The sequence below is a fragment of the Acartia tonsa genome, chromosome 2, assembly GCF_053477335.1.
Source record: "Acartia tonsa isolate MP-2025a chromosome 2, ASM5347733v1, whole genome shotgun sequence".
Lineage (NCBI taxonomy): Eukaryota > Metazoa > Arthropoda > Copepoda > Calanoida > Acartiidae > Acartia > Acartia tonsa.
Window position 1 is genome coordinate 22,337,793 of NC_137261.1, and position 19,986 is coordinate 22,357,778.

Below are 19,986 nucleotides of genomic sequence, written 5' to 3' on the forward strand. Positions count from 1 at the left end.
ACCCCCCCCCCCCCTCCTAAATCATCAAGAAGGGTGTCACGTTAAACTTTACAACCCCTTTGAGTTTAAGAGAATTTATTACACCCCCACCTTCTATTTTGGTTTAAGGAAGAGTTCAAAATTATTGGGTGCCCCCTGGAAAAATCCTGTGCTCACCATTGATTGTAAACAACAACCCAAATGTAAATACTCTACTGTGTTTAATGCAAAACGTGTTCAGTTTATGTAAAATTATCGTTTCTTGGAAAACAAAATTATCAACATATACATATAAATCTATGAATATTCCTTATTTACGGACTTTAAAGACCTTTATTTTACAGATTAGCGTAAAACAATAGAGGGGGAATGGGTTAAAAACACCCCCCACCCTGTGCCGACTTTTAATGGGGTCTTTGAAAATCAACCAATAACGTCGGGAATATTAACTGCTAAGTCGCTGTAAAAGAGCAGAAATCAATTTGCTAGCAGAAGAAAAAGGACCCTAGGGGGATCCAAGTAGTTGTGTAGTTATATTTCTATACTTCTATATTTATAGATTTATTTTTTAAACATCAGGTAAATATACATAAAATCATTCGTGAATTGTCCCTTTCGTAGCAACGCCCCTTAAGAGGCGATTCGTCGTATTTTTAAAACGGCTTTTTTATAGGATATTTTATGTTAGGTTAGGTTATATTAGGTGATTGTCGGCCCCACAGGGGCTAGAAATAGAAGAAAAGCTACTGTGAAAAATACGAAGAATCGCCCCTTAAGGTGCGTTGCCACGAAAGGGACTTTACCCAATCATTCTGTCTATTTTTGTATTTCAGACTTTAATATAACATTTGACGACACAAGTAACTTTGCCAGGGGCTTAAATTTTTCCTGTCATAATTTTAATATTTATTGTTTCATAACTAAAATCATACAATTTCTAAAAAAATTCTATAGTATTTAGCAATAAATTTTCTTAATTTTGAGAGAGAAAAGTATCTCTAGGATATTGTATATCTATGAGAATGTGTAATATTAGTAATAATATTTGATTAATGCTGTCTACATTCTAAATATATGGATATACAGTTGGCAAAAAATGAGAGCCGAACAAGGGTGTTATTGTCCACGTACATAAGACAAATATCATCCTTATAATAAAGTAACAGGATCTATGTCTGAATGTCTGTCTGTACCGAAGGATCTTGCTATTCGCTGAACCGTTATGGTTCTCCTTTGCAATGTATCTTCTCATAGGTCTTGGGATGGTATATAACTGTTTTGGGGAAAGCAATTTTAAACCTAAAATAGAAAAAAAGAGAGGATCGAATTAACCCCCCCCCCCAAAAAAAAATAGTGCCACTAGAGGCCTATAGGAGCGTAGCCGCTATTTTTATATAAAATAGTTAGGTTTGTCTGTCTGTTAAGATCTCGCTAACAATTGCAACAATATAAATCTTCATTCTAGTTAAACTTCACAAAGGTTTTGAGATGGTTTTACATATATCAATTCTATAGGTTCTAGGGGCCGGCTCTTTCCTATAATATAATGTAGTAAGGATTTTTGTCTGAAACTTAAGATCTTAAGTGCCGTAGTCACCCCCAAAATTTTTTTCATTTTACCCCCCCCCCCCATTTAAAATTAACCCTACCATTTAGGAAGGGGTATTTACCCCCCCAAAAATAAAAAATACCCCCCCAAAAATAAAAAATCTCTAATAAAAAAAAATTTTAATACTAATTATTTAATAAAATTTCAATTACCCACCCAAAAATTTTACCCCGGGGGTAAATTTTAGGGGGGTAAACTAAATTTACCCCCCCCCCCCAACAGACTTCAGGGGGGGTAATTCCCCCCCCCCCCCCCAATCAAATTTTATCCCCGGGGTAAAAATTTTGGGGGGAGGGGGGGTAAAAAAAAATTTTACCCCCCCCAAATACGAATTACCTGCCCCCTTACAATTTTTTACCCCCCCCCAAAAAAAGCTTGGACGTCTATGCCTGTACTGAATAAAATATAAAATATATTAACTTTAATCATCTTTATTTTCTGACATTTAAACTTTGATTTAGATAAGACGTGGAAAATCTTAAACAAATAATATCAAGATTCAAAAAAGAGAAAATGATTCATAGATTGTCTTTTCTCAATCTTATGAAAGATAGTACCATTATATGTTGAAAGAAAATTAAGCCCGAGAAATACAAGCTATGTATAGTGGCTAATTCGAGGATTTCTTTTACAATCTTTGCGGATTTTTAGCGCTCAAACCACGGCCACTAAACCTCTCACCGGAGACTAAACCATAGACTCCGAGCTTTCTCTCATACTACAGAGCTTGGAGAGAATTCGGCTGGTTTGGGTTGTGCTCAAAATCAGCGGGAAAATAAAATAATGATGACGGTTTTTTGAGAGGCTCATCAGTTGCGGGGTTGTAGGCCTCTTCAACAGGCCATGTTACAAAAGGAATACATACAGAATTTTAATTGTACGGTGTTTAATTTGAATATTAATTAGGAAAATTGGTTTTCTTATTTAAAGATAAATTATTACAACTATCTTGTATCTATAGAATTAAGTATAATATTTTTTCTTTCTGTGTTTGTAAGATTACTTTCTGTGCTTTAAATTATTACTTTTTGAAATGATTAAAAAAGAATAATAGTGTTTCAAACTACAACTTTATTTTACTTACTTAGTACCTATAACAAAATGACGGCATACAATACAAATGACCAGTGATAGTCCAATACACAGACTAAATTATCAATGGCAGGCCGGTATTCATTTTAATTACTTACTTTCATTTTAATTTCTTACTTCATATACGTACAAACAGATAATGACTCTTTTTAATTTTCAAACAGGTTTTATTCGATATATAAGTTTCGCTTTTTTTCTTTCTAAATAACACAATGATAGACTAATATAAGATAAATGAATCTTCTTCCCAATTAATTATCATGTAAATTTCTATTACATAGCTTAAAAACAGTAACCAACACTTAATCCAAATAAAAAAAAAAACGAAAATGGCAGTTTTCGTTGTATTTTACTTTTTTAAATTCCTAATAGCGCAGCTACTTTATTATTAGGATATGTAAGTTTGTCCTCCATTTTTTACAGACAATTTGTTTTGTGGATTTTGTATTGTACAGAAAAATAATCTAGGAATTACAAGCCAACGTGCGCGCACACCACCCTCTATCTCCCTCTATTTTAAACTCCCTCTTTCTTTCTTTCTTTCTACTTTTTTCTCCACCTCTCTTTATCTCTCCTTTTCTCCCTCTCTTTCCCTGTTTCATTCTTTTGCATCTCACAATGTTGAACATTGTATATGCTACGCTTCTTATTAGTAAAATGGCCCTTGTTTTTGAATATTTTTAATCTACCGTTGAAACCAGGAATCTCAAGGGATAAGACACTATTTATTACATTAGATAAAATCAACCAGATCTCGACAGCCGCGAGTCAGCCGCCAGTAAGCCCCAGGAAAATCAATATCTTACAATTTCAAGAATCAGCTGAAAGTCCAGACCTGACCCAACTATGGCAATTTCTCTTTTTAAACCTTTTTTCATTTCCTCCAAATAGCATTTAATTTGTGGCTTAGTCGCGGCTGACGCGCGTATGCCGAGCTCAGAAATTAATCTTCTGTATATTAAATTTTTTTGTGAAAAAAAGTTTGGCCTCTGAAGATTTACGCCACCCAACCAAGATATGATATAAAAAGGTCTTCAAAAGTTTTTAAGCTAATGAATAAAAGATCGTGGCTATAAAACTTTGGTGCTTTAGATAATTTCCAGTCCAATGACCGCACCAACCCTGGTATAAACAAACATTGTCAACATATTTGCAAACATTGATTTTACACTCATTTCAACACGGCGCATGGGGGAAAGACCCCATTGCCCTTCTATGCGTATTAAAATGTTTATTGATACATGTTTAGCCTTGTTATGAAGAAGAAATCATATTTTTTGGAAGAAATTTGTTTTTTTTTATCAACTTTAAAATTATATTACAGTTAGGGAGTTGAATCCATTTTTATAGAAGCAGAAATATAATCTATGATTATGGTTTGGACCCTCTAAAACTGTAATCTACCCTTCCACTTTCCCCTCTCTTGGTGAAGATATCTTCAACGCCGATACGATTTTTGAAATATAAGATTCCACTTTTGTCTCTCTTGTTGAAGATATCTTCACCAAGAGAGGGGAAAGTGGAAAGGTAGATTACAGTTTTAGAGGGTCCAAACCATAATCATAGATTATATTTCTGCTTCTATAAAAATGGATTCAACTCCCTAACTGTATTAGGTTGGCTTGTAAAAAGGAGGTTTTTATTTAGGGGTTGGTGTGTGGGAAAATGGAGGGGGGGGGACTTGAAATATTTGCCTACCCTTTTCTCTAAAACTAGAGCTGAATCTTTAAATCATTTTAATGGTGCTCTAAATCAGAGCGCGCCGAATTTCAGCCAATCACAGCGCGGCATATCATATAAAGCTAAGCTGTGATTGGCTGAAATTCAGCGCGCCCCGATTTAGCGCACCATCAAAATGATTTAAAGATTCAGCTTAGGTCTGAATTGAATTTAACTAATATGATTTGACAATAAGTAAAGATTTTAGCTAAATTTACGGACAAAACCTTATTTATACTGAAGCAGTGCTATTAAAAATTTATATTTATCAACATGTTCAAGCAATATCCTCTTTTCCTCTGAGTTTTAAGCTAAAAGAATTTTTCAATCTACTTTTCTTAAAAATAAAAGTAAATCGTTGTTAGAACCAAAGGAGCACTCCAAAGTATTTAACTGGAATTAGTAGTTTTCTGTTAACAAGGATGTAATATTCAAATAAGCAACGCTTAATAAATTCAAATCGACAAGATAATTTTAACATAATAAAGCTGTCCTTTTAACATGGATAATTATGTTCAAATGTAGTGCAGCAATAAAAAGCTGTTTATATGACAAATATCAAAGCAAACTAACTGCTGCTTAAAGTGTAGATGTGTTTAATATGTGTTTTGTGTATGTTTGTGCACTGGTATGTACACTGGTACAGGTGTGAGTATGCAAGGGAATAGATTTGTACTTTGTGCAAACAGATCCTAACCGCTGAACCGATGTGGTTCTCCTTTACAATGTAGGTTTTCATTGATCATGGGAATGTTTAACACTATTTTAGGGGAAGGCCCTTACAAAAAATTACCCCCCCCCCATTCTTTTTACTTAAAAAATCAAAGTGGGGTTGGTCGAATTCACCCCCCCCCCCCTCCGTAGAAGGCAATTAGAAGCCTTTTGGAGGCTAGCCGCCATTAGTTATGAATAAAAAAGATCTCTAAAACATATATATAATACACAAATTTTAAACTGTAATCATTTGATGTTCATAAAATTTAAAAGTCATCTAATGGTTTTAGGTTTGATAGTTATAGATGTTCTTAGGGAGAGGATATACTTTCACTTTTACATTTATTTCATTTTATGTGTTACAAGGAAATATAGATAAGTATTCTAATTTTTATGTCTAGCATTAACACTTTAAAATCATTTCAAATTAACAAAAAAAACGGCGTTATCTCTTAAAGTGCCTTGATTAAAAATAAGGTTGGGGGTAGTTCTTTGTCTGTTTGTTTTTTACTTTACGTCAAATTAGGTTTTGAACCCTTAGGGTTAGAACCAACCCGCCCCCCCTCCAAGAAACTAAACTAGTAGACATAGAAAAAAAACATTTTTCTCCCCCCTCTAATAGACGCTTTCTATTAACTATTCGTTTCAATTGTTTGAAAAAATTTCAAATATTAGCCTTAAGACAATAAAATACAACATTGCACACGGGATTCAACCCAACAATCTACTAGCTCCAGCGGAAAGCTTAACCCGATCGGGAACCTAACTCATATGGAGAACGTTTCTACTAACAATACTGTTCTGAACATAATAAAAGATATAGAAAAAGATTGCCTTTATTTAAATTCCTTCATGATTAAACTTTTTATTTTACATTTATTAATAGTACAATACACAGATTAAGTTTCCTTTTATCAATTTTATCTCATTTAATTTCACATAACTATATCTGACTAAGTTTTTCTCATTTCTAACCAGGGCTGGGCAGCCGCGCGTCAGCCGAGTGTTAGCCTCAGTGAAATTGTCATATTAAAAATTAAAGATTCAGTTAGATGTCTAAACTTGTTCCTAAACCGGCCATCCATCTTTACCGAATTGTTTTTTTTTCAAACAAGCGGGTTGAAATTTGAGGCTTAGGCGCGGCTGCCGAGCCCTGTTTCTAACCACTAGATTACAGAATTATAATTAAATGTTAAATCTTTTTCTCAAAGTTAAATGGAAATTCTTTTAGATTATACTAATGATTCTTTATATTAAAAACTAGGGATTTTCCATAATAGTCCAGTATTTTCTATATAAGATTTATGATATTGATGATGATATCATATTTATTAACTCATAGATATTAGCTGAGCCAATAAACTTTATGCGAATGAAAATGCCCTCTTAATGTTATCTAAAAAGATTCCTTGAAAAGCAAGAAATACTGGTTATATTGAAGTTGAAGCTTCATACGGACATATAAATATATATTACAAATACTAAAAGCTAACCACACTCATTATTTTCAATTTATTTAAAAAAAAAAAAAAATTTTTTTTTTGGGGGGGGGCATTCTGTGCTCGATAGGCACTTTTAAAGAAAGCATGATCATGACTTTTTTTTATCTTCAAATTTAACAGCCCTTGCGTACTTTTTAAAAACTGTAATAGCATTGGCCTCACATAAGATATAATGATAAAAGTATAAAAGTGGGTCACTCATCAAGCCGAAAAGGGACACAGAAAAATAATGTAAACAAACATATTAAATAAATAGACCAAAATAGAGGGTAATACTATCTATTTGAATTTTATAAAAAGAAACACAAAAATTTTAAGCAAAAGAATCTTAGAAACTGTTTGGATTTGCACAGCCGCTATATTAAGTGGCCGTTTCACTCAAAGTACTTGTCGATCACATAACCCCTCCTTTCTCTTTATTTAAAAAACAAGGATGACAACATCCATAAAAGCAAAACACTGAAACGGTTTGACAAACGGACATTAACACTTGTATAGAGTCAGAACTGAATAAACAGAATATAAATGTATGAGAGTCAAAGCAAAATTGTAGGTAAATTTGTTGAAAAACTGCTTGATACAGGATAATGTTTATGGACATACTTACATTTTTAGGACTTGATTATAGAGTTGCTTCACTTATAACATTATACTTTGTTGTTCCAGGAATCAATGTACCAAAATTCAGATCAATCGGATGATTAGATCACATAAAAATTTATTGGTAAAAAAGTAAAAAAATCAATATGTTTAAAATAGACGTACGGACATTTTGGTAATGATTATGAAGTTGCTACGCTTTCTTTATCGTACCTAACTCCTGAAGGAATCACCATGCAAAGTTTGAAATCGATAGGACAATTCTAACATACCTAAATCAACGAAAAAAGCTATCCGTTCCGGACGTACGGACGGACCGACCCTAATGATAGAAAAGCTTCGTTTTTAAAAATTGAAAATAACGTAATATTTAAACTACGGCCCCCGACCCATCTCCATAAGATGTGGGTTTTCAATGCTCTTTAGGCACTTTGAGCATCGATTAAGTTTTATTTTATCAGAATGTGTTTCTCTGCCCCATTTGAGTGAAAGTCTACAATTACATAAATAAGATGTCACAATACGAGACTTGTGATTCTTTATTGGAGAGGTATAAAAATATATACAGTTTTATTACATTTTCTTATCCACATAATAATTTTAGGATATAAACTTCAAGGGAGTTTTTAAAAGCGAAGCTTTTCGAAAATTAGGGTCGGTCCGTCCGTCCGTACGTCCGTCCGAGATAGATAGCTTTTATTCGTTAATTTAGGCATGTTAGAATTGTCCTATCGATTTCAAACTTTGCATGATGATTCCTGTAGTAGTTGGGTACGATTTAGAAAGCGTAGCAACTCTATTATCATTACCAGAATGTCCGTACGTCCATTTTAAACATGTTGATTTTTCTACTTTTTTAACAACAAATTTTCAAGTGTTTTAATTATCCGTTTGATCTGACTTTTGGTATATTGATTCCTGGGACAACAAAGAACAATATTTTAAGCGAAGCAACTCTATAATCAAGTCCAAAAATGTAAGTATGTCCATAAACATTATCCTGTTTTTAAACAGTTTTTCAACAAATTTACCTACAATTTTGATTCTACATTTATGTTCTGATTTTTCAGTTCAGATACTATACAAGTGTTAATGTCCGTTTGTCCTACCGTTTCAGTGCTTCGCTTTTATGGATGTTGTCATCCTTGTTTCTTAATGCCTAACCCTAATCTAACTTAATCTAACCTGGCCTAAAACATAACCACTCGAAAAATTAACTAAATTCATTTATAAATATGGGGGTTAGGGGTATTAAAATTAGTGATTGAAACGTTTGAACACTTAACTAAATGAACAAACCAATAACAATTTAATAAAAGTTCCAAAGGTTGTTATGCATCCCTGTTTTTTCAAGTCTTATAATCCAAATTAAAATTTGTTGCAATACCAATAAATACTGTAAAGTGAAAAGTATACAATTGCTACGCTCTAAGAAAGGATAAATCCCCATAGAAATATATGTATTTAATTTATTTTATGAGTTGCAACCATAATATTTGTTTTGTCTAAAATATATGTCAAGTAAAACAAGAATCACAACATTTATAAGAAGCGAAGCACACAAATAAAAAGAAATATTAAACTAATAAGAACAGTCAAATAAACCAAGGGTAAAATTGAGTTACAGAATATATGTTCATTCTTATAAGGAAAAGATTTATTCCCCGTTAATGCATTAAACAATCTCATGAAGCAGCTGAGTAAATCATGGAAGTTTAATGCTTGTTGGAGCATTACCAACGTTCTGACGAAAGACCAAATGACTTATTATATTTATATTGGAAGTTTATAAATATTATAATCTACGCAAAAATCATTATTATCTTTATCTTTAATACCAGCTAAGTAAATCTAAATTAACTCATAGTTTTATGGACAGGCGGATAAAATGAGATATAGACTAGCTTCGGTATTAACAAACGAAGGGGAAAATGATAAAATGGTTTCCATAATGTAATCAATTTATTACAGGGAACCATAAACAGTCACTAGGCCCGCTCAAAAAGCAGGAAAAGTGTGAAATAAGCAAGAATAGTTATTTATTGCATCGTATTATAGTTAGCTTTCAGCGGTTAGTAAAACGAAAAATCATAAGATAAGAAGCTGCTTTAATATCTAGAGTAGCTGCTTTACTAAATAGAGTAATTTCTTTACTGAAAATAGTAGCTGTTTTAATTTTAAGAGTATCTGATTTACTATTTAGAGCAATTACTTTACTGAATATAGTAGCTGTTTTAATTTTAAGAGTATCTGATTTAATATTTAGACTAATTACTTTACTGAATATAGGAGTTGCTTTAATATATAGAAAATCGCCTTTAATTTATAAAGCAATTGCTTTACTGACTATAGTAGCTGCTTTAATTTATATAGTAGCTTATTCACTATATAGAGCAATTACTTTACTGAATAGAGTAGCTTCTTTGCTAAATAAATAATTGCTGTACTGAAAAAATAGCTGCTTTAATTCATAAAGTAGATGCTTTACTAAATAAAGTAATAGCTTTACTGAAAAGAATAGCTGCTTTAATATCTAGAGTAGGTACATTACTAAATAGAGATTGCTGAAAAGATTAGCTGCTTGAATTTATAGAGTACCTGATTTACTGTATAAAGCAATTGCTTTTCTGAAAAGAGTAACTCCTTTAAAAGTAAAGTAGCAACTTTACTAAACTAAATAAAGTAATTGCTTTACTGAAAAGAGTAGCTGCTTTAATTTAAAGAGTAGATGCTTTTCTAAATAAAGTAATTGCTTTACTGAAAATAGAAGCTGATCTTATTTAAAGATTAACTAATTTACTTAATATCAAAATTTGATAGCTTAACTGCTTTAACACTTGAGCAGATGCTTTAAATAATAGAAAGACTGCTTTAATTAGAAAAAGTTGCCCTAACAATATTGTAGCAGCTTTAATAAACAGAGTTCTTAGCTGATTTGATAAGTTTAACTAAGATGCTTCAGAATGTCATAAAAGTTATATTTTTTTCCCTCAAAAATAAAGATATTTAGAAAGACAAACAAAAGTTAAGAAAAGCCTCGCTTTTTTAATGAAAACTGATTATTATGTTTATATTTATGCAATTTTGTAACCATTTATTGCATTGACCTAGTTGTATATATTGTAAATTTAGCATAAAATATTTACAGTGAAACATATAGTTATTCTAGTTAATAAATATATAGTAAAGATGTATAACCAGACAACTACCTGGATCCCACGTACTGTTGGGGACCTTTTTTTTCTGCTAGCAAATCGCTTTCTGCTCTTTTGTAGCGACTTGGCTGTGTTAATATTCCCGACGTTAATGGTTGATTTCCAAAGTCCAAATTGAAAGTCGGCACAGTGTTCTTGGGAAGGGGATGTACTTTTATTTAACCCCCTTTCCCTATATTGTTTACACTAATTTCTAGTTAAACATGTTATTACTAAATTTGGCACTGTAGGGTTTAGAGACAAAACACATAATTTGGACTATTCACATAAGCCTTGAAATTCATACGCCCCCCCCCCCTGAAACACCCCCTATATTGTTATTTTTTTTATTATGTTAGATTTTATTTTGTTTTTTTTTTCAATATCTTGCTAACCACTGAACCATGGATGCTTCATATAGGTCCAGAATTGTACGCTCTTCATGACCTTTTATATTTTGAGCCACCAGAAAAAAATTATTTTTTTCTTATGTGTTTCTAGAAAATATTTCTGTGTTTGGTTATAGTAAATTTAGGGTGAAACATTTTATGTCCTTTCCTCAAATTATTGATCTAGAAAGCGTTATATTGGAAAATTACGTAATTGTACATTATAGTATACTAGCGGCTACGCCTCTAGAGGTCTTTAAGGTCACTTTAGGGCATGGGGGTTGGGGAAAGTTTCAATTTTTGTTTTAAAAAAAGTAGGTTATTTTATTGGGAACGATTTTTGGGAGGATTGACATTTCATAAACCTTCCTTAGACCTATAAAAAGCTACACTGTAAAGGAGACCCAATTCGGTTCAGCGGATAGCGAGATAATTCGCTAAAGATAAAAATTCTTACTACTTTTTATAATAAGATAAGGATGACATTATCTATAATTAGCAAAGCTCAGAAAAAATACAAGTAATAGCCTGCTAAAGTATTACGGAAGGTGGACACTGATAGACAGACGGACTGAGAGAATCTCCACGTAAAATCCGAATTTTTGAAAATCAGAACAATAAAAATTTAATTCCCTCAAAACGTTGAGATGTATGGACAGAAAATTTGAATTATAGTGTAGCTTTGTATTGAAAAAAAATATAATTATAACAGTACAAATCATATTTAATTCATAACTTTTTTATCAAAAAAAAATCAATATAAATACTCTTTATTATTGTTTAGATATAAAATATATTAAAAATTATAGCTGAATAAAACGATTAAAAATAAATAGATATGTCCACATGAGCGTTAATTGATGTAATAGTACAAACAAAATTACTTTAATGTTATTTTGTACCAACCAATCAAGTTTTATCAATTCCACAAAGAATTTCTTTAAAATCATAAGAGTTTTATGTATGGCAACTTCAATTGATAAGAAAAAATAAAATTCTGAAAAAGTATTTTTTACAGAATATTTTTTTTATGTATGAGTATAAGGCAAGCTTTTTGTTATGTAAAAGAATTGTATATTAATGACAGGTAGATTAATCCTCTTTATGTAAATTATGTATTTCCTTTATGGCCCTCTTATTAGTATTTTACTTTTTATTTGCTTTTACACATATTCTTTTTAAAAGCGAAGCTTTTATATAATTAGGTTCGGTCCGTCCGCAACGGTTAGCCGTTTTCGTTAATTTAGACATTTTAGAATTGTCCTATCGTTTTTAAACTTTGTATCATGATTCCTTTAATAGTTGACACAATTTAGAATGCGTAGCAACTCTATAATCATTGCCAGAATGTCCGTACGTCCATTTTAAACATGTTGATTTTTTACTTTTTTAGCCACAAATTTTTATGTTATCTAATTATCCGATTGTTCTGATTTTTGGGATACTCATTCCTGGGACAAAAAAGTACAATATTATAAGCAAAGCAACTCTATAATCAAATCCTAAAAATGTAAGTATGTCCATAAACATTATTCTGTATCAAAAAGTTTTTCGACAAATTTACTCACAATTTTGCTTTAACTTTTATTCATTTATATTCTGATTATTCAGTTCTGATACTATACAAGTGTTAATGTCCGTTTGTCCTATCGTTTCAGAGCTTCGCTTTTATGAATGTTGTAATCCCCTTGTTTATGTAAAAAATATTATAGTCATTTGATTTTTTATAAAGGGCTCGTGATTTTTTTTCGATTTTTTATCGCAAATTATCTCTCTTTGTTTTTCTTCTTTTATGACAACTGAACATCTTTATAACTCACTTTCCGTTTATCCATCTATAATTTGTTGTTAAAAATCATAAAAATAGTATTTTTTTTCTTTTTGTTATCTTACTTGGAAAAGAAAATAAGCTCTCCAATCATTACAAGTTTCATATTTTCTATAAGCGAAACAATTTTATTTAATGCAATCTCATCTCCTGGGTTTTATTTCTTTTTGAGAACCTTGAAAATCAAAATAATAACTAGTGGCTTAGCCATTATCCTATAGCATTTGTAACCCCTTCCATTTTAAACGGGTCATTCCGTCCTTAACAGAAAGCTCTTGATTTAGAATTCTCCAATCGTTATCAAACTTGTCATGACGATTCCGGTATCAGTTATGTCCAATTTAGAAAGAGTAGGCAAATCTATGATTATTACCAGAATGTTCGTATGTCCATTTGACATGATATACCTAAACAAATCACTTGAATTTTGGAATGTGAAGCATTTCTATAATCAAACCTTAAATATAGGGGGTGTAAAAATTGTCCTCTTCGCGCGTCAAATTAATAATTTGAGGACAATTGTTTTTGAGTGCGTGGTTAGATACCTAGAGGGGTGTATACACCCCCCTCGCATTAAAAATAAACACTTCTTGTTTTCTGAAATACACCCTCATTAAGTTTACTTACTAACTCCCCTACATTTTTTTTAAGGAGGTTATTGATATTTACACGCCTCTGAACTAAGTCACACAGTCATGTCTCTCAGATAGCTTTTGATTAGAGAAAAATAAACAGTTTCATAGGAGTGCGCATGAATTATAATTGGGTTGAAGATTAATATACAACAACATAATAACGTTCCGCTACTTTAGAAAACAATCAACTAAATGGATAAAACTTAAGTAAGGGTAATGAAATAATTCCATTATATGTAATTTCTCTTTTCCTGTATTGTCAATTTGTATTATCTTTACCTGTCTTTTAATATTACGAATCAATAAAGAAAATAAATCATATTTACACACAGGGACGTTAAGAAAGAGGGGTGGATTTAAAAAATCCCACCTCCATTGAAAACAAAGAATAATTGATGTGTGAAAAAAAATAGTATAAAAAAAGTTAACTATAGTTATCTCTTCTCTTTTTCTAGTGATTATCAATCAAGATTATATTGCTTGTCTATTCATTGAAACTAACGGGTTTTAGCTTAAATTTAATACATCAATAGGTACCTTAACTGAATTTAATATGACTATTACAATTAAATTCCGAATGTAATATAAAATAATCTTAGAGAAGTTCCTTTTAAGTTATAATACATTGACCCCTCTTAACGAATCATAAGTGCTCCTGCAAAGTAACCTGTATTTTTTATTATATGTTAGCAAACAAAAAAGAACAATCCATTGAAACTACAATTAAATCCCCCACCCCTCTCCAATTTCCCCCTCCTTATATTTTAGTCTTTAATTAAAGGTTCTGTAGTCCCCTTTAACCCTGAGTGACTTTATTCATAATTGGATACTCTAATTTTAAAATTGCTTATATAATACAAAATTTTATTTGTTTTATCCCTATTTATTCTGACCTAAACACATACAAACAGTTTTAGGTCAACAAAAGATAACTATTTAAACACAAAAAAGAATTTACAGAATAAGTATTTATGATATGTAAATTTAGCTTTCATTTACCTATCTGTTGATCAATGCTGTATATTAATTAATAAGAACTCAGTTTTGGGTGCACAGCAAACGGTCCATGACGAGCTTAGGTTGATAGCTATTGAACGAAGACCTTTCAAAGAAAGAAAAAAGACGAAGTAGAAGTGTTGGGCATTAAAAAACATTAACATAAGGCAAAAAAATTGTCTTTCGTGTTCCAAAATCAGTTAATCTTTGATTAATGTACATGGTATTGGGTTGTGCCTGTTTTGAGCTAAGGCATTCTTCCTTCTCTAAACTCTTTATTTGACATAGAAGCATTGTAAACCATGTCTTACCATGTGTTGGGCCAAGATTCGAACTCATTACCTGCTCGAGATCAAGAAATACCCCAATAAAAATCAATAATCATAGAATGACTTACCATTTAGGCAAATAAAGATAAAAAGGAAAAAGATTTTTTACTTTTATGAGCTCCGGAACCATTTATTATTATCTAATTGCAGATATATATATATATATATATGCATAGGATATATAAATATACAGATTTGGATAGATATATTTATTATCTTTTATGGATATTGAGTAGAATTGTAGGTAGACAGATAGATGAATATAATTTGATTGATACAGCTATAAAATTTTATTATTGGTATTAAGTTAACATAAACTTTATGTAATAGACAGCAAATGTTTTATATAATAACAAAATACCATTTTTGCAAAAAAATAAAAACCAGTAAGGATAAAAATTTTTTAGGTTGTATAGAAAAATTACTCATAATAGAATTGTCGTTGGAATTACTATTTAAGTTTGAAAGTAGAGAAACTCAAAAATCAGCCATGTGACGTCATAAAAATGAGGGAGATGAGTTGAGAAGTGGGAATGATTACCCTTAAAAAAGACATTTTTATGACGTTACATGGCTGAGTTTTGAGTCACAAATATGTTTCTAAACAAGAAAGATAAAGTTATTACTTTGTGAAGTCAGAGGTAGGTTATCCAGTCTTACAGTGATGAATCAGGAGACCATGTCTTAGTATATATATTTGTTTTGCTAATGCAGTAGGCTCTATTAAAAAGATTTAATATTTAGGGGGAATATTGGAAAGGGTTAACTCAAGGACAGATATGATTATTCAACAAAAATATTTTGTTAGAAAATTTTCAATTTATAGAGAACATTTATTTTGGACACACCTGCAATACCCCAACGCTCTCATGAGCCAGTGGGTTAAGGCCAGGGATTTAAAGGAATAAGACAATGGCCCATAAATTGATGTAAGATACACAAAATTACCCCTTTTGTAGATTACTATTAGTGATTGAAATGTTTAATTTGGAATTGAATGCTCAAACTCATGAACCAATCAATTAAAAATTCAATAAATGTTTCCAATGTTGTTATGCCAACTTATAAGGAAATGTTACTATAAAACTTTGGGGACTAGTCTTATATACAATGTCCTCTCCCTCCCTTGTTAGGGCACAATGTATTTGAACCTGGATCTTATACTTGTCAAAATACATCTTTCACTGTTTGGATTATAAAGAAAATAACCTTATTAATAAGATTATCTTAATTTAAAATGTAACTGAATTTGGTTTACATTCCCTTTCTACCAGATAAAATAATTAAACCTGTATTCATATGTATCACAAAACTATTCCTATACATGATGTATCTGATGAATGGAAATAAAGATATATAAAGAGTATGAATCCTTTATTAATGTATTTGGTAAATGAATTATACAGATAGTGCATGTAGTGTATATGCACTTGCTCTGCCTGTTTACCCATACAATTGCACTTTCCAACTTAATCATTAATTCTTCTCTTTTTTCCCTGGGGAGTTTTCAGGGAAAAATAGGTCAGCAACTTCTTGAGAAATTTAAATGAGAAACACAATTGATACTCTGTCTATTCTCTATATCCAGTGAAAATAAATTTTTATATATCTCTTTTGTTTGAAAATATTTGATAGTATTGTATGAATTTTTAAAAGCGAAGCTTTTCTATTACTTACTTTGTATGATGATTCTTATAACAGGTAGCAACTTATTAATCGTTACAAGAAATTCTGTATATCCATTAAAAACATGCTGGTTTTTTTGTATGATACGTTTATCCTTTCGTCTTATTTTTGAAATAATGATTCCTAGGAAAACAAGGAACAATATCATATGTAAAGCATCTCTATAATCAAATCCTGAAATTAAAGTATTTTCTTTTATAGGATCCTGTATTTACGCAATTATGCAACAAATTTATGTACAATTTGTTTAGACTTTCAAATTAAAGTTCTGACACTCTAAAAGTGCTATTGTTCGTTTGTCCTTCCTTCTCATTTTAAAGCTTTGCTTTTATGAATAGTATCATCCTTGTTCTAATTATACTTTTGAACTGTAATAAAGTTTTATTCCTTTCTTATTTATTTCAATTTTACCTGTAGAAAATTTGATTTTGCACATGGAGATTTGCGTAATTTCATGTGTCCATTTGACAATTTGGCAGAGAAAACTACCTTGAACTATAATATATTTGTATTGTCAATGATAAAACAATAATAATATCTTGATATCAAACAAAACAAAAGAAAAAAGCCAATTTACTGTATTTGGCAGGGCTGACACTGTATATTCATAAGCGTGGCGCAAATTACTTTCATCCTTAACTGTCAACTTTTTTTCGTTTTTTTAATACATATATTGTTAATGTTAATGTCGTGTGGGTGAGTTGCACCTGGACTGAACAGTCAACTTGTCAACTCAAGGCCAGACTCTTGGTCCTTCACCTCATACCCGTGGTACAGTACATTGCAGACAACCAACCCTTTGATTGCACGATCTTTGTCTGGAGATCCTAACTGTGCATGGTAGTGAGTTGCGCCTGTTTGGGGCCAAGGCATTCCCCCTACTCAAACTCTTTGATGTCCTGTGCCGAACAGAGCAGGTAGGTACCATTTTTAACGTCTTTGGTATGACGCATAATACATATATTAATTAAATGATTATGCCTTAATGGATAAGACTTCTTTGGAATTAAATTATTGATGAAAAAGTTTGTTCCCAAAGTTTTTAAGCCAACAAATGAAATATCTGATTTATAAAATTTTAGGTGCTCATATAACTCACAATCCAATGTCAACTCTCTTCTTAAATTATATTACTTAAGTGTACTCAATCAATATTCAAGACTCTAATAGAATGTATATTTTTTCATATTTTTTTCAAGTTTAGTTTGTTTACAGTTTTGACTTTTTGATATACGTAGCTGTTTACTTTACTAAAGAAGGATTTAAAATGAGAGAAAATAGAAAACAAAATTAAAAGTTAGACAGACATACACACAAGTCTTGTAAAGCAGCTTATATTGCCTATCAAAAATGACGTCATACAATATAAATGTCCATTGTCCATTTTACTATTGGTCAATTCAAATGTTTACTGGCCTGTATTTGGTCATTTGTATTGTATGACGTCAGTTTTATTAGTCTTTATAAGTTGCTACGGACAAGAGCATAAAGTTCTTTCCTTTCTGTATCTCATACTGTGTACGGGTATTGGATATGAAAAATTATCAATATTATCATTATCATTATTTTATAACCTTTCTTTTATATATGTATTTGTACATTATCTTTTTTTCATTCGCCATCTATTTTTAGTGGGGTAGATACTCTATTTTTAAAGCATATGTCTCTCAAATTGTCGAACTTAGTTTAGTATATTTTAGTAAATAATATTTTGTTTCTAAATTAAAAGATTAAAAAACGGAAATATTACAAAAAAAACTTTATTAATTCTGGAAACTGTGGCTAAGTTTCGGGCAAAATAATGTAAAAATTGTCAGAATAAGTTGAATTGACTCTGACAGAAAATTGGACACAAAATTGAAACGGATGGATAGTTTCACCAGAAAATTTTATCAGTGTTCAAGTTTTTCCGCCAAATAAAAAAATCAGATTTAGTGCAGTCCTTGGGAAATTTTCCTGGTAACGATTATCTCCAAAAATCCATAAACTTTAAAGGCTACCAACGATCAAAAGTTTGAACGTTTTGTTCGTTATGTTCGTCCAAAATTTTAGAGCAACTAAAGAAGGCCAACATTACTCAATAATACACAGTTAACTCCACAGTGCACATAAATGCGCGAAAAAGACTTATTACATGCGTTTGTTTCTCTAGTGAAGCTTTCCCTATGTATTTTTGGATCTCAATTCCAGATTATTTATAGACCTTTTTAAACCTCTGAATAAAGTATGCGGGCATGACATATACGTTCAGCAACTAGCAGCCTTTAAAGTTCTTAGATTTTTTGAAATAATCGTTACCAGGAATATTTCCCCGGAATCTGGACTAGATCCTAAAATTCTTTATCATTATATGAATCTTATTTATTCTTGCTGGTATTAAAATCATATAATAATCGATTGTAAATTAATGATTTAAAAAAAATTAGCTTGAAAGTTTTTACATATTTCTGGAACACAGTAATAGTGTCTGACTGATTATGACGTAACAAAAAAAATTAGCCAATGAGAGGCCACTATAAATTGTACCATTGGTCAATATCAGCCTCTCATTGGCTAATTTTTTTTGGTTACGTCATAATCAGTCAGACACTATTACTGTGTTCATATTTCTGCCATTACATGCATTTCACACGAAACTTGAGATTTGCGCATTTTCTTTATTTTTAAAGAATTTTAATTGAAAAAGTTTAAACTAAATTTCTGATTACCTAACGCATATTAAAGCTAACAAGAACAATAAATTTTCAGAGATAGAACAGCAATTATTTTTTAATTCCTTATTACATTAAACTTCCTTTTGAAAATATTTTTTATCAAGTTCAAATGGTTGAATTATAGATATATAAAAAATAAGTGTAGTATAAATTGAACTTAAACAAGGATGATAACGTCCATAAAAGCAAAGCTATTAAATTAAACGGTAGGACATACGAACATTAACTTTTCTAGAGTGATATAACTGAATAAGCAGAATGTCAATGTATAAGTCTAATCAAAATTGTAAGTAAATGGGTTGCAAAACTCCTTTGATACAGGATACTGTTTAGGAACATTCTTACATTTTTAGGACTTTATCATGGAGAATATTCTTTGCTTATAACATTGCTTGTTTTACCCTAGGAATCACTATTCCAAAAAATCCGATTATTAGGATATTTAATGTTGTCAAAAAAGTTAAATATTAACATTTTTCAGATTATGTACGGACATTCTGATACTGATTACAGAGTTGCTTCGCTATTGAGGGAACAATCATTTCAAGTTCGAAATCGATAAGACAATTATAAACTTCCGATAAGAGCCATCTGTTACGCACGGTCCGGCCCTAATTATGTAAAAGCCTCATATTTAAAAATATCCAAAGCTTAAATTAATTGTATATTACTGATCGTTTATTTCATATATGCGTACAGTTTAAGTACTATTTATGATTAACTGATAAAATGCATCTTATATGTAGTTTTACAGCTTAGCATTACTTAAACATTTTATTGCAATATTAAAAAAATGTCATCATCCATGAGTAGTTTCTAGCCATCAATCCTTATAATAAAGTAGCAAAATATCTGTCTGTATATACCGTAGGATCTAGCTATCCGCTAAACCGATATGTTTCTCCTTTACAGGGCTGCTACTGGGAAGGTTTATAAATATAGGCCTATAGGGGCATAACAACTAGTCTTAAATTAAAGAACCTTTAAGGTTCTTGTTGTT